Below are 10,924 nucleotides of genomic sequence, written 5' to 3' on the forward strand. Positions count from 1 at the left end.
TCAAGGGACCTTGGTTGTGAAACAATCTTACGTCTTTCTTTGAGTTGAAAAGTTAGCAACTTCTCCTTTGAGGCTCTTGAGCTCAAACAAGGTTGTGAGAAACAAGGAAGGGGAGGACTAAAGGGCAAACCTCATCTCTGCACAGATGATTCTTAGGTCCGGATCATAAACTGGCTTTTTGCAGACTATCTACACATAGTGGGAGGAAAGAGAACCAGAGTAGGAAGAGGAACAGCTGAGTTTATACAGCAAGTAAGAGGTGGAGCTAGGACTCTGATTCAGCTTGCTAATAGATGACCACAACCCGGCCGCAAGGCATCAGAAACAACAGGGCCTGGGGCAACTAAGCATGTGCAAAGAGGATTGGCTCAGAGTTGTAGGGGAGGAGCTCCAATCTGGGGGACCTCAAATTGTGGTTCTAGGTGATTCAAGTAACACCACTCATGGCTTGGGTTGCCATGAGTTAGGGATGACAAGTGGAATGAAGTTGAAGCGGGGAAACAGAAATACACCAGCTGTGTGTCAGAGGCAAGCTGGAGAGAGAGGAGAAATAATGATTTAGGGACCTGGCACCATGAAGCACATTTGCAGAGCACGGCCCCTGGGAGTCTTGCTGGAGCCTCAGGAGCTTTGCTGGCACAGAGAATCTGGCCTACCCAATTAGCCTCCTGGGTATCTGCACCATCTAGACCAGCAAATGTCACCTGCAAGGAGGCTGCAGTGCTTGGTTATTTTCTGGTCATAAACTGGTGAAGGCTTTGGGTTCCAAATTTGCTGACAACGATTTAACTGGGGATGGGCCTAGACTATAGGTAGCTATGTCTCAGACAAGACCCTATTCATCCACTGCCTTTACAACCCAGCTGAGGTTGGAGGCTGGCTTGTTTCAGGCTCAAATATTAGCCTGAGATTCCAGCAGAGGGCCCTTACTCTGAGCTTCCATGTCCTAGCCTCATTTTCCTTTCCTATAAAATAGATAGAATGCCACCCACCTTCCAGTGACAATGAATATAGACTCAAACCCATCCCTTGAACTCTCTTGGGAAGGGGCTCTGGACGTAGACCTAGACTGTGGCTCATGGCCTCATGTGATCTAGGGTCAGCCCCTCCCAACCTGTCAGCCCTTTGCTTTGTAGGACTTTGGTGGGTAGAGTAGAAGCTAACAAGCTCTGACTGTCACACAAGGCTTTGTACTGGGAGGCCAGGCTATAGAGTGGCTCCAGCCTGAAGGGCTGGGAGCTGGGGGACAGTGTCTCAGATTAGGTCTGACTAGGAAATTGACTGGAGCTGAGAACAGAGGTTAGGGGCCAAGCAGCTGGGTTGTGGGTCTACTCCTTAGGAGCATCTTGAGCTTTACTTTTCTTTCCTAATGGTGTCTTGGATGGCTACCCTCATGGGGTTGGCTGCTAGTCTAAGGGGTGGAGACAAGGCCAGAGTTTCAGGTCTGGGCCTTATCAAGTTCATGTACTGCACTTGGGGCCACTGCTGCATCATGCCAGGGAGCCTAGAGGTGTCTAAACAGTTATCCAGCAACTCTGATACCCAAGGTTAACTTCCTTTTGTTTATGGAGGCAGGAGTACTAAGTCTCCCCTTTCTCGTCTCCTCCCACCTGTTCTCTTGCAGGGAATCCTCTAGCTTCTCTCCAGGGAACTCCCAGAAATGGTTTGTTTGAGTCAATTTAGGCTGCTATGACAGAGTACCTTAGAGTGGGTAATCTATCAGCAATAGGAATTTATTGTTCACAATTCTAGAGGCTGGAAAGTCCAAGATCAAGGCTCTAGCAGGTTCAGTGTCTGTTGAGTGCTTGTTCTGCTTCAAAGATGGCACCTTTTTGCTGTATTCTCACATGGTGGAAAAGGGACAAGCAGCTCCCTTTGGGCTCTTTTATAAGGACACTAATCCCTTTCATGAGGTTGAAACCCATGTGACTTAATCACTTCCCAAAGTCTCCCCCCCTAATGCTATCACATTAGTGACATTTGGTTCCAACATATGAATTTGGGGGATATGCCAATATTCAGACCATAAAAAGGTCCAACTTATACTTCTTTCATTCACTCATTTAGCATCTCCTATGTGCAGAGCATTGTGCCATTCTACCATCAATAATCTGCCACTCTATCACAGTCAGGAGGGGAACACAGACAAAGCATCGTGTAAATGCAATAAAGTGAGATAGACACTAAGATGGAAGACTCAATATACAAAGGAGAGTGGAGCCAGCAATACTTAGGATGAAGAAGGGGTTAGGAAAGGGGAAAGGCTTCATATATGATAAACACTTAGTTTAATTTTTAAAGATGAGTAAAATTTATGCAATTCCTTTAGCAAATATATATTCACTGCCTACTATGCATTACCATACCAGGGAGCATTGTGAGCAGAGGAAAGGAGAGAAGGGACAACAAGGAGTGCAAACTGCAACCGGCCCCACAGGGCTGGAGTACAGGGGATGTGTGAGGGACTGGTGAGATGAGACTGAAGAGGGAGGCAGGAACATGCCAGTTCACAGGAGGCCTTCCATGGCAGTCTAGGAAGCGTGGATATTGTCTATTTTGGGAGCAATAGAGACCTACTGAGGGATTTTAGACAAGAAGGAAGAAGGTGAGGTGATGAGAGTTACATTTGAGAAAGATATCTCTGATTGCTGCAGAGTGGATACTGGGTGAAAAAAGACCCCAGCAGATACGGGCAGACCATTGTGGAGGTTGGTGCTATGGCTAATCTGGTAGATCATGGGGCCTGGACACATGGCAATGGTGAAGAGTAGTGGGCAGATCAAAAATATTTAGAAGACACAATCTATAGGACTTGCCAATGGATTGGATATGAAGGTGAGAGAGAGCAGAACCTCATTTCCAAACTGCTCTATGGCCCCTTTTCCCGGCTCATCATCATGTCTCTTCTTCCCTGATTTTCCATGGTACTTTTTCAGAGTCATACTCCATACCTAACAAGCTTCCCTATGTCCTTTACATACTCCATGGGTACAAACATCTCTATGTCTTTACCTCCAGCCTTGAGAAAAGTTGTACCCCAGGGCCCCTCTTTCTTCCCCTGTAGCTGCCCCAGTAGATGGGAAGCTGTATTAGCACATCTGCACCATTTTCCCCCTTTTTGTGCTGTCAAATTCCTTCTCCTTCAGCTTCTTGGATACAAGCCATATCATTCTCCCTACTATTCCAATGGCCATCATCTACAAGCCTCCTGTGTTCTCTCAGTTGCTGAAGGCTTTGCAGACTGATGTCCCCACACCAGCTACCCAATTACTACAGCCACAACTTTAACCCTATTCATCACTCACAATTGCTCCACCTGTTGAAGAAATTCGTTAAATTCCAATATCTCTCTTGTGAGTGCAGCCCCTTATCCTTGTGCCTCCCTCACTTCACTCCCACATTCCTGCTCTTTGACTTTGTTACTCTCACAGTCTTCCATTCCCTAAAAGCTATTTTTCTCCTACCCAAATTAGACATCAACATTGATTTTCTGGGCCAGGTGCAGTGGCTTATGCCTAATCCCAGTGCTCTGGGAGACCAAATTGGGAGGATCACTTGAGGCCAGGAGTTTGAGACCAGCCTGGGAAACAAAGCAAGACTCTAGTCTCTACAAACAGTAAAAATAATTCGCAGGGTGTGGTAGTATGTGCCTGTAGTCCCAGCTACTTAGGAGGCTGAGGCAGGAGGATCACTTGAACCCAGGAGTTTGAGGCCACAGTGAGCTACGATTGCATCACTGCATTCCAGCCCGGGTGACAGAGGAAAACTGTCTCTATTAAAAACAATTATAATTATTTGAACAACTTTCTTGACAATACTTTTATTTCTTTTCCCCCTTTAACCTCTATTTCATCTAGCTATTAAAAAAAAAAAAAAGAAATCAACAACAAAAACCAACTGTAGGTCAGAGAAAGTTTGAGAACTTTAGAATCAGACATGTCTGAGCTCCAATCCCAGCCAAGCCACTTACTGCTTAGATTTGAGAACTTTAACCACTCAGCTTCTTGTGTGTGTGTGATATATATGAGTATGCAAATAAGAATGTATGTTGTATCAATCAGTGTTCAATAAGAATACAGAAACCACTCTAAAAATCCAAGTAGAGAAAGATTTAATGCAAGGAGTTTGTTACAAAGTTGTAAGAAGGTTTGGAGACCATAACCAGGGAAAGCAGTTACCCCAAAATCTGGAAGCTACTACCAATCTGGATTTAGAGGAGCAAATAGGAGAAAAGTTATCACCCAAAGATCCAGAAGCTGGAGCCCATGAATCTGCACCAGCTACTGATGCTATTGGGGTTTGTATTGCTGATGCTACACAACCACCTCCACTTTTCGCTAGGCAGGAACCACTGCTGCTGATGGTGCCAGAGGCATTGCCAGAAACAGAAGGGCTTTTTCCTTTCTCTTCCCTTCAGACCTAATTGGAGCCAAGCTGACAAGGGAGTCTGAGAAATGTGTTTTTCAGATTTCCAGCCCTGGCGGTGCGGAGAAGATTATAGAAAATCTTCCGTGGGAATGAGCACCAATAGACAATATCTGCTATGTGTATTCACATGCATTATAACTCTTGGTTGCATGTAATAAAACCCAACTTAGGCCGGGCGCAGTGGCTCATGCCTGTAATCCCTGTACCTTGGGAGGCCAAGGCGGGTGGATCACTTGAGGTCAGGAGTTTGAGACCAACCTGGCCAACATGATGAAACCCTGTCTCTACTAAAAATACAAAAAATTAGCTGGGTGTAGTGCAGGCATCTGTAATCCCAGCTACTTGGGTGACTGAGGCAGGAGAATCAGTTGAACCTAGAAGGCAGAGGTTGCAGTGAGCCTAGATTGCACCACTGCATTCCAGCCTGGCCGACAAGGCGAGACGCTGTAAAAAAAAAAAAAAAAAAAAAAAAAATCCAACTTAAAGTAATGTAAGCAAAAATTGCTCTATTGATTTAAAGAGCTAAAAAAAATCTATGGGCAGATTTCGACTTCATGGAAAAGGTAAATCTACAGGTTAAATTGATATTGTTAGGCACCTGTCTCCATCCCTTGCTTTGCTTTCTTTGAGTTAGCTTCATTCTTAGGAAAGTTCATCCTTCCTTGTGACAAGTTGTCCCTCAGGCTTATGTTCTATCAGCACCTCTTGCCGAATAGTTCCAGGAAAATTCCTGGATCTGATTTTTCACTGGCTCAAATTTTGTCATGTGCCTATCTCTGAATTGATCACTTTAACTTAGATAGGCCAATCCTGGGTTAGGAATGTACCACTGAAGTGGGTTGTGGGACTGCAATGATTCCCATCTGAACCACATGGACAAAGAGTGGGGAGGGGATGGGTCTCCAAAGACAACAGATGTGCTATTACCAGTAAAAGGGGGAAGGGTTACTGGGCAGATAATAATGGCAACAACAGATGTTCATGATGGGATAATACTTACCTTGTGAAGGTTTTCTTGTTCCCCTTCCAACCCTCCTTTTCCTCCTCAGCTAAAGAGTTTAAAAGTATTGATATCAGCCTGGTGTGGTGGCTCACGCCTGTAATCCCAGCACTTTGGGAGGCCAAGGTGGGCGGATCACAAGGTCAGCAGTCTGAGACCAGCCTGATCAACACGGTGAAACCCTGTCTCTACTAAAAATACAAAAATTAGCCAGGCGTGCTGGCAGGCACCTGTAATCCCAGCTACTCAGGAGGCTGACAGGAGAATCGTTTGAACCTGGGAGGCAGAGATTGCAGTGAACCAGGGCTGTGCACTGCACTCCAACCTCGGTGAAAGAGCAAGACTCTGTCTCAAAAAAAAAAAAAAGAGATATCGCTAGGTATTAAATACCTCAACCTCTGCTACTCCCACCTTTTGCCCTACATGCACCCCTATGCTCACCCCCTCCCTTCAGTCTGTGAAGGTAAGGTGTCCAATTCTCCTACGTGAGCCCTTGATCCTACCCTCTCTCATCTCCTCCAGGATCCCCTGATCTCTCATCTTTTTCTTTTTTTTCAAATTCATCATATCTACTGATATCTTTTAGTAGTTTACACCCAATGTTCAAGTCTCTACTATCTTTTTATTAAAAAGACAAAACGGAATATTTTCTTTTACCTGAGAGATTCATTTTACTAGAAAATTTCATTTTATTTTTCAATTTCCTTTTTTTATTATTAATACTATTTTTGATTGGAAATCATAATATATATTTATGGGGTACAATGTGATGTTTTGATATATGTATGCAATGTGGAATGATTAATTAAGCTAATTAACATATCCTTCACCTCACCTACCTACAATATTTTATGGTGAGACATTCGAAATTTATTCTCTTGTTATTTTGAAATATACAATACATTGCTATTGACTTTAGCCTTTTTGTTGTTCAATAGATCTCGAAACTTATTCCTCCTGTCTACCTGGAACATTGTACCCTTTAATCAACAGCTCCCCATTCCCTTCCATCCCTGCCCCTCCCACACCCCCACGCCCCTGGCAACCACCATTCTACTGTCTACTTCTATGAGTTCAACTTCATTAGATTCCACATATAAATGAGATCATGTAGCATTTGTCTTTCTGTGTCTAGATTATTTCATTTAATATAGTGTCCTCCAAGTTTATCCATGTTGTCACAAATACAGGATATCCCCACTTTTAAAGGATGGAATAGTATTCCATTGTGTCTATAATCACATTTTCTTTATCCATTCATCCACTGATGGACACTTAAGTTGATACCATGTCTTGGATATTGTAAATAATGCTACAATAAACACGAGCATGCAGATATCCCTTCAACATACTGATTTCAGTTCCTTTGGATATATACCCACCAGTGGGATTGCTGGATCATATAGTAGCTCTATTTTTAGTTTTTTGAGGAACCTCCACACTGCAAAAACTGAATCTTTTTTTTGTTTCAAGGATTCATGTAGGAGAATCTCACATCCCTTTGCAACTACTGTCTATTCTTTCTTCCAAATTTCTCAAAAGGGGGCTCTGCACTTATTTGTTCTACTTTTTCATTTTCCATTTGCTCAATTCATTGCATTTTGGCTTCTGCCTCCATTTTCTGCTAATACAGATCAAATCATGGGGATCCATAACCTCCATGTTGCCAAATTCAAAGGATACCTTTTTTTTTTTTTTGCCTTGACCTTATTGGAAATATTTTCTGCATTTGATGTTGTTGACCACTTCTTCACCCTTGAAAATCTTTCCTCTCTTGGATTTCTCCCATGACATTACTCTTTCCTGATTCTTCTTTTACCCTTCTGCTAATTCTCAGGTTTCTTTTTGACTGTCTTTTTCTGTGCTGGCTCCTAAACACTGGCATTCCAGAATTCAGTTCTCAGTCCTTTTCTCTTCTCACTCTATACTCTTCTAGGTAGTTGTTGGAATAGTCCTGTTGAACCAGGCTTGGTTGCTCACCCCTGTAATCCCAGCACTTTGTGAGACCACAGTGGGAGGACTGCTTGAGTGCAGGAGTTCCTGACCTGCTGGGGCAACACAGTGAGACCTCCATCTCTTCATAACAAACAAACAAAAGAATAGTTCTGATGAAGAAGGGTATTGGATTGAGAAAATTTTTGCCAGGTCTTGAATTTGACTGAGGAATTCCACTTCATGTAGGATGTGGGAAGACTTTATTCCTTATACATGTTCCAAATGAAAACCACCATCAAGAAGAAAAGAGGTGTGTCAGATCAATCATAAGAAAAATTACAATACCAAAGCAGTATTTATATATAGTGGAGGATAACGCTGCCTTCATTCCAGAAGTGTCTTTACTTTTAATAGAGATGAAAGCTCTATACTTTCATATAGGTGACTTGGGTGCCAACTGTCTAGTAATGCTAATTAGCTAGACTACCAAACCAAATAGCATAAAGCCACTACTCTTGGTAAGTGACTCTAGATGGATTTGCTTATAATTCAATTTTTTCCTGATAGGTCCAAAGTAATAATTTTCAAAACTGCTGCCTCAGAGGAACCCACATTGGTCAGAACTATATGCAGCATCTGAAGTGGCTCACAGGCTATTCATTGGTTGCTCCCACACCATAGAAAGCATCAGAAGAGGGAAGAGATTATAGTAGAGAAAGGATGGGTGAAAGGCACAGGTTGATTCCCCATTGGTCAGGAGACTTTGAAGACCTCAGAGGAGATCAAGAATTCAGTAAGACTGCCTGTGGGTCAAATACATAAGGAAGAAGATGCCCATGTGAACTGCACATGGGCATCCCTAGCTAATTAGACTCCTCCCTTCAACCTCATCATGCAGTCTGTGTCCTTCTTACCTGAAGAGATTTCCCTGAATACTGCAGCCTTCCTGCTCAATGAGATTGGGAAGACAAATATTTTGGCATGCTATCTGTAAACGGGTGATACTTCTGGATTTTTTTTTATTTTATCAAAAATAAATCTGGATATCATTTTTTTCTCTACAATTCCATAGCTAATCAACCAATTGATCACTGATTTCTGGGAATTCTACCTCTTGAATATTTATTAAACCTATGCAATTTTCTCCATCCCTAGTCCCACCACTAGAGTCCAAGCCATCATCATCTTTAACCTGGTCTCTTGCTTCCTAACTGGTCTACATTCCTTCAATTTTGCTTTCCTCCTGTCTATTCTTCCTCAGGAGCTGAAAGCGATCTTCTAAAATGCAAGTGTGAACATGCCCCTCTCCTGCTTCAAACCCTTCCATGATTTTCCATTGCCCTTAAAATAAAGGTCAAACCCTTAGCCCAGCATACAAGGCCCTCCTTGATCTGGTACTTTCCCACCTTCCTATTTCATCTTATGCCATTCTCCACTATCACACCTGCGTTAGGCTGTTCTTGTGTTGCTATAAAGAAATACCTGAGACTGGGTAATTTATAAAGAAAAGAGGTTTTGTGCTCACAGTTCTGCAGGTTATACAGGAAACATGGCACCAGCATCTGCTCGGCTTCCAGGGGAGTTTTTACTCATGGCAGAAAGCAAAGTGGGAACAGGCATCCCACATGGGCTGATCAGAAGCAACAGTGTGTGAGGGTAGAGGTGCCATACACTATTCATTTATTTGAGATGCCCAGACTGGAGTGCAGCGGTGTGATCTCAGTTCACTGTAGCCTCCGCCTCCTGGGTTAAAGTAATTCTCCTGCCTCAGCCTCCCAAGTAGCTGGGACTACAGGTGCCCACCACCATGCCTGGCTAATTTTTTTGTGTTTTTAGTAGAGATGGGGTTTCACCATGTTGACCAGGATGGTCTCGAACTCCTGACCTCAGTTGATCCGCCCTCCTTGGCCTCCCAAAGTTCTGGGATTACAGGCCTGAGCCACCGCGCCTGGACATGCCACACACTTTTAGATAACAGATCTCACAGGAACTCACTCATCATGGGGAAGACAGCACCAAGCCATGAGTGGTCTGCCCCTATGACCCGAACACCACCCACCAGGCCCCACCTCCAGCACTGGGGATTATAATTCAACATGAGATTTGATCAGGGGCAAATATCCAAACTATATCAACACCCATACTGACCTTCCTGTACTTCTCCTGCTACTTGGAATACTTTTCTCTTCTCCTGGCTGACCCTTCATCCCTTTCCCTCACTGAATTGTCACTTCCTATGATAGCCTCCTAAACTTCCCAGGCCAAATTAAACCCACTCACATAGCTCCCTGTACATCTCCTTCAAGATACTCACCACATTCCTAATTACATGTTTAATGTCTCTTTCCCCTGTTAAATTTCAAGCTATATGAGAGACGGAACTATCTTGTTTCTTGACCGGTTGCTAGCACCAAGGACAGTACCTCACACATAGTAATTATTTGCTGGAAGAAAATGAATGAATGAAGACACCTTTGTTTTTCTGGGTAATTCTTCATCTTACAACAACTCAGGTCAGATGTCATCTCCAGGTGAGATGCAGTCAAATCTGATTCGTCTTTGGATCCCTAGCGCCTGGCTTGGGACCTGATACACAGTTCATATATCATAGGCATTTGTCAAATCATTATAAACTATTGGCTGTGAGTTGATAATTGTTGAAACTGAACGATAGGTATATGAGGGTTCATTATATTGTTCTGTCTACTTTAGTATACATTGGAAATTTTCCAGAATAAAAAGTTAAAACATTTATATTTACCTCAAGTAAAATAAAAGTATATTCAAAGATTACTTTGAAGCTTCCGGCTTGGGAAGCCACCAGTAGTTGGTGTCATTCATTGGAATGGATGGAACGGAGCTGTGTCCAGTGTGGGATGTGTGTTGTGTCGTGTGTGTGTGTGTTGAAGAGGGTTCTTTTTCACCCCAGTGAAACTCCTTAGAAGACTAATGAAGGGGGATGAAACAATGAATTCAGGCTAGGTACGGTGTCTGACGCCTGTAAACTCAGCATTTTGGGAGGCCGAGGTGGGAGGATCGCTTGAGCACAGGAGTTCCAGACCAGCCTGGGGAACATAGTGAGACCCCCATCTCTATTAAAATACAAAAAGCCAGGCGCGGTGGCACATGCCTGTGGTCCAGGTACTCTGGGGGCTGAGGTGGGAGGATCACCTGAACCCTGGAGGTTGAGGCTTCAGAGAGCCATGATCTTGCCACTGGGTGATAGAGTGAGACCCTGCCTTGAAAGAAAGAAAAAGAACGAATTCAGATTTGGACATCTTTAGTTTTAGGCACCTTAGAGGGATTAGCATGTAGGGCTTTCTGGATGGTAATATAACCTCTCATTATCCTTGATGGCCTCTGGGTCACTGATCTGACCACTGGGATGTATCCCACTATCCAGGGAGGGCCTGTAGTAAATATAGTACCCCACCATCTTTCCTTACATCTTTACACTTTTCATTCACAATATCCCCTTCCTTGTGAATTTCTACGGGGGAGCAATGTATTCTTGATATTTTCCAGGCCTTGATATCAGCTTTATGTTCAGCAGCAGAGGTA

The sequence above is a fragment of the Macaca mulatta genome, chromosome 14, assembly GCF_049350105.2.
Source record: "Macaca mulatta isolate MMU2019108-1 chromosome 14, T2T-MMU8v2.0, whole genome shotgun sequence".
Classification (NCBI taxonomy): domain Eukaryota; kingdom Metazoa; phylum Chordata; class Mammalia; order Primates; family Cercopithecidae; genus Macaca; species Macaca mulatta.